The sequence below is a fragment of the Pan troglodytes genome, chromosome 2 (assembly GCF_028858775.2).
Source record: "Pan troglodytes isolate AG18354 chromosome 2, NHGRI_mPanTro3-v2.0_pri, whole genome shotgun sequence".
NCBI lineage: Eukaryota > Metazoa > Chordata > Mammalia > Primates > Hominidae > Pan > Pan troglodytes.
Window position 1 is genome coordinate 174,724,173 of NC_086015.1, and position 5,783 is coordinate 174,729,955.

Sequence of the window (5,783 nt, forward strand, 5' to 3'; positions counted from 1 at the left end):
ATGCCGGAAATCTGGCCACTGGGCCAAGGAATGCCCGCAGCCCGGGATTCCTCCTAAGCCGTGTCCCATCTGTGCAGGACCCCACTGGAAATCGAACTGTTCAACTCACCTGGCAGCCACTCCCAGAGCCCCTGGAACTCTGGCCCAAGGCTCTCTGACTGACTCCTTCCCAGATCTTCTCGGCTTAGCAGCTGAAGACTGACACTGCCCGATCGCCTCGGAAGCCCCCTAGACCATCACGGACGCCAAGCTTCGGGTAACTCTCACAGTGGAAGGTAAACCCGTCCCCTTCTTAATCAATACGGAGGCTACCCACTCCACATTACCCTCTTTTCAAGGGCCTGTTTCCCTTGCCTCCATAACTGTTGTGGGTATTGACGGCCAGGCTTCTAAACCTCTTAAAACTCCCCGACTCTAGTGCCAACTTAGACAATACTCCTTTAAGCACTCCTTTTTAGTTATCCCCACCTGCCCAGTTCCCTTATTAGGCGAGACACTTTAACTAAATTATCTGCTTCCCTGACTATTCCTGGACTACAGCCACATCTCATTGCCGCCCTTCTCCCCAACCCAAAGCCTCCTTCACGTCTTCCTCTCATATCCCCCCACCTTAACCCACAAGTATGGGACATCTCTACTCCTTCCCTGGCAACCGATCACATGCCCATTACCATCCCATTAAAACCTAATCACCCTTACCCCACTCAACACCAATATCCAATCCTGCAGCACGCTTTAAAAGGATTAAAGCCTGTTATCACTCGCCTGCTACAGCATGGGCTTCTAAAACATATAAACTCTCCTTACCATTCCCCCATTTTAACCTGTCCAAAAACCAGACAAGGCTTACAAGTTAGTTCAGAATCTGCGCCTTATCAACCAAATTGTTTTGCCTATCCACCCGGTGGTGCCAAACCCATATACTCCCCTATCCTCAATACCTCCCTCTACTACCCATTATTCTGTTCTGGATCTCAAACATGCTTTCTTTACTATTCCTTTGCACCCTTCATCCCAGCCTCTCTTTGCCTTCACTTAGACTGACCCTGACACCCATTAGGCTCAGCAAATTACCTGGGCTGTACTGCCGCAAGGCTTCACGGACAGCCCCCATTACTTCAGTCAAGCCCAAATTTCATCCTCATCTGTTACCTATCTCGGCATAATTCTCATAAAAACACACGTGCTCTCCCTGCTGATCGTGTCCGATTAATCTCCCAAACCTCAATCCCTTACAAAAGAACAACTCCTTTCCTTCCTAGGCATGGTTAGTGCGGTCAGAATTCTTACACAAGAGCCAGGACCACACCGTGTAGTCTTTCTGTCCGAACAACTTGACCTTACTGTTTTAGCCTAGCCCTAATGTCTGCGTGCAGCAGCTGCCACTGCTTTAATACTGTTAGAGGCCCTAAAAATCACAAACTATGCTCAACTCACTCTCTACATTTCTGATAACTTCCAAAATCTATTTTCTTCCTCATACCTGATGCATATACTTTCTGCTCCCTGGCTCTTTCTGCTGTACTCACTCTTTAAGTCCCACAATTACCATTGTTCCTGGCCCGGACTTCAATCTGGCCTCCCACATTATTCCTGATACCACACCTGACCCCCATGACTGTATCTCTCTGATCCACCTGATATTCACCGCATTTCCCCATATTTCCTTCTTTCCTGTTCCTCACCCTGATCACGCTTGATTTATTGATGGCAGTTCCACCAGGCCTAATCGCCACACACCAGCAAAGGCAGGCTATGCTATAGTACAAGCCACTAGCCCGCCTCTCAGAACCTCTCATTTCCTTTCCATCGTGGAAATCTATCCTCAAGGAAACAACTTCTCAGTGTTCCATCTGCTATTCTACTACTCCTCAGGGATTATTCACGCCCCCTCCCTTCCCTACACATCAAGCTCGAGGATTTGCCTCCACCCAGGACTGGCAAATTAGCTTTACTCAACATGCCCCGAGTCAGGAAACTAAACTATTAGACCTCTTAGTCTAAATAGACACTTTCACTGAATAAGTAAAGGCCTTTCCTACAGGGTCTGAGAAGGCCACCACAGTCATTTCTTCCCTTCTGTCAGACATAATTCCTCAGTTTGGCCTTCCCACCTCTATACAGTCTGATAACAGACCAGCCTTTATTAGTCAAATCAGCCAAGCAGTTTTTCAGGCTCTCAGTATTCAGTGAAACCTTTATATCCCTTACGGTCCTCCATCTTCAAGAAAAGTAGAATGGACTAAAGGGTCTTTTAAAAGCACACCTCACCAAGCTCAGCCACCAACTTAAATAGGACTGGACAATACTTTTACCACTTTCCCTTCTCAGAATTCAGGCCTGTCCTCGGAATGCTACAAGGTGTACAGTAGCCCATTTAAGCTCCTGTATAGACGCTCCTTTTTATTAGGCCCCAGTCTCATTCGACACCAGACCAACTTAGACTGTGCCCCCCAAAAAACTTGTCATCCCTACTATCTTCTGTCTAGTCATACTCCTATTCACCGTTCTCAACTACTCATACATGCCCTGCTCTTGTTTACACTGCCGGTTTACACTGTTTCTCCAAGCCATCACAGCTATCTCCTGGTGCTATCCCCAAACTCACTCTAAACTCTTGAGGTAAATAAATAATCTTTGCTGGCAGGACTATGCTGAATCTCCTTAGGCACTCTCCAATCAGATGTCCTGGGTCCTCCCAATTCTTAGACCTTTTATACCTGTTTTTCTCCTTCTCTTATTCCATTTAGTTTTTCAATTCATACAAAACCGTATCCAGGCCATCACCAATCATTCTATGCGACAAATGTTTCTTCTAACAACCCCACAATATCACCCCTTACCACAAAATCTTCCTTCAGCTTAATCTCTCCCACTCTAGGTTCCCACGCCGCCCCTAATCCCGCTTGAAGCAGCCCTGAGAAACATCGCCCATTCTCTCTCCATACCACCCCCCAAAATTTTCGCCGCCCCAACACTTCAACACTATTTTATTTTTCTTATTAATATAAGAAGGCAGGAATGTCAGGCCTCTGAGCCCAAGCCAAGCCATCGCATCCCCTGTGACTTGCATGTATACGCCCAGATGGCCTGAAGTAACTGAAGAATCACAAAAGAAGTGGAAAGGCCCTGCCCTGCCTTAACGGATGACATTCCACCATTGTGATTTGTTCCTGCCCCACCTTAACTGAGTGATTAACCCTGTGAATTTCCTACTCCTGGCTCAGAAGCTCCCCCACTGAGCACCTTGTGACCCCCGCCCCTGCCCACCAGAGAACAACCCCCTTTGACTGTAATTTTCCATTACCTTCCCAAATCCTATAAAACGGCCCCACCCCTATCTCCCTTGGCTGACTCTCTTTTCGGACTCAGCCCACCTGCACCCAGGTGAAATAAACAGCCATTTTGCTCACACAAAGCCTGTTTGGTGGTCTCTTCACACCAACGCGCATGAAAGTCTCGATCTCCTGGCCTCGTGATCCACCTGCCTTGGCCTCCCAAGGTGCTGGGATTGCAGGCATGAGCCACCGTGCCCGGCCAACACTCTCTTAAATTAATCACTTTGAATAGTAAAGTAAAAAAAAAAAAAAAAAAAATCACCAGCTCATATTAAAAAGCCATTTATGGGCCAGGCACGGTGGCTCATGCCTGTGGTCCTGGGACTTTGGGAGGCCAAGATGGGCGAATCACGAGGTCAAGAGATCGAGACCATCCTGGCCAACACGGTGAAGCCCCGTGTCTACTAAAAATACAAAAATTAACCAGGTGTGGTGGCGCGTGCCTGTAGTCTCAGCTACTCTGGAGGCTGAGGCAGGAGAATCGCTTGAACCCAGGAGGTGGAGGTTGCAGTGAGCCAAGATCACACCACTGCACTCCAGCCTGGTGACAGAGCGAGATTCCGTCTCAAAAAAAAAAAAAAAAAAAAAAACTCATTCATAATCCGACCTTTACCTCCTTTACCTAAATCTGTTCAGCTTCACCTGTCTCTCATTCCAGCCTCTCATTTCTCAGCTTTACTGAACTTATATCAATATTTCTCAGAGATGAATGAATTTTCATGCTTTCATGTCTTTTTTCTTCTCACCCAGAATGCTCCTTATTTTCTCTCCGAGTCGTGGACTCTATGCCTGCTCATGTGTCAAGACATAGCTCAACTTCCAACTTCACTAAAATTATCAACCGCACGGTGGGTTCTCAGCTAGAGTTAGGCCTTCCCATAGCTCTAAATCTCTAGCACTTAACAGACAACATTTTAGATAGTTGGTTTTGCATTCATTGTCTTTATTGGAGTGAAAGCTTTCTAAAGAAAAGGAAGGTACCTAAATATTTAACAGATGTATCAATACCTAAGACTAGACTATGCAAGTGGCTCTCCTGGGTGAATTAATAAATACTCAAATAAATACTTGAATGAAGAGAAGAGCCAAGGAGCACCCACGCCAGAATATTCGAGAAAAGTATTTGATAAGATCATTTTGCAAGAGTTTATGAGATATATCCAGGAAACACACATTAAATGCTATTTGACCACGGATTCCATAAAATTATGCAGAGAACAAAAGAATTATAGATCGAGAACTTCTCCAACAGTTTCTGATGATCTGATGAAGAAATCAATGTCCACAGTCATGAAATAATAAAAAAGAATTCAATATATGACAATTATGAAATTAATTATGAAATTAATAAAATCTTATTAAATTATGAAATTAAAAAAAAAAGAAAATGCAAATGAAAACCCCAGTAAAATACTACCTCACGCACACTAGGAAGTCTATAATAAAAAAGTCAGTAAATGTTGGTGAGGATATAGAAGCCTCATACATGCTTATGGGAATGTAAAAAGGTCCTCAAAAAATTAAAGATAGAGTTATCAAATGATATAGCAATTCCACATCAGTGTATACCTAAGAGAAGTGAAAACATGTCTATGCAAAGACTTGTACAGAAATGAGCATAATGGCATTAGTTATAATACCTAATGTGTGTAAACAGCTCAAATGTCCATCAACTGATGAATGGATGAACATTTGTATTTCCATGCAATGAAATATTACTCAGCTATAAAATTGAATGAAGCATTGATACATGCCACAACATGGATGAATCTTGAAACATTATGCTAGTCATAAAATATCACATATTATATGATTCCATTTATATGAATTGTCCAGAAAAGACAAATCTATAAATGATAGAAAATAGATTAGTGGTTGTCTAGGGCTGGGTAGGGAGTGGAGATGAATGTTTGGGGGTTGATAGCTAACGAATGTGGGTTTTCTGTTGGAGGAGATGAAAGTGTCCTAAAATTTACCATCATGATGGCTGCACATATCTATTAGTATACTAAATATCATTCCATTGTACACTATAAATAGATAAATCATGTGGTATATGATTATATATAAATAAAGCTGTTACAAAATCATGTACTCATTTGAAATTCAAATTTAACTGGGGGTCTTGTATTTTTATGTGTTAAAGCTGGCAACTGTATTTTAAGAGAAAAGTGCTAATCACCCTTAGCAGGTGCAATTCCCTTCTTCTCGGTGCTGCCACTCTTCTGTCTTCTTTATCCCAGAGGAACTCCTCTGCACTCCTCCAGGCATATTTGTCTTGCTGTCAGAACAACCTGCTCTTCCTATCCTTGGTGGCTAGATCAGCCCTGCTGCAGGATGGAAGTCTAACTTGTATTCTGCTATTGTGAGAATTAAATTCCCTTTAATGCCCTGACATTTTAAAATTTTCAAAATGAATAGAAAAGGTTTTGAGCAACCCCATAT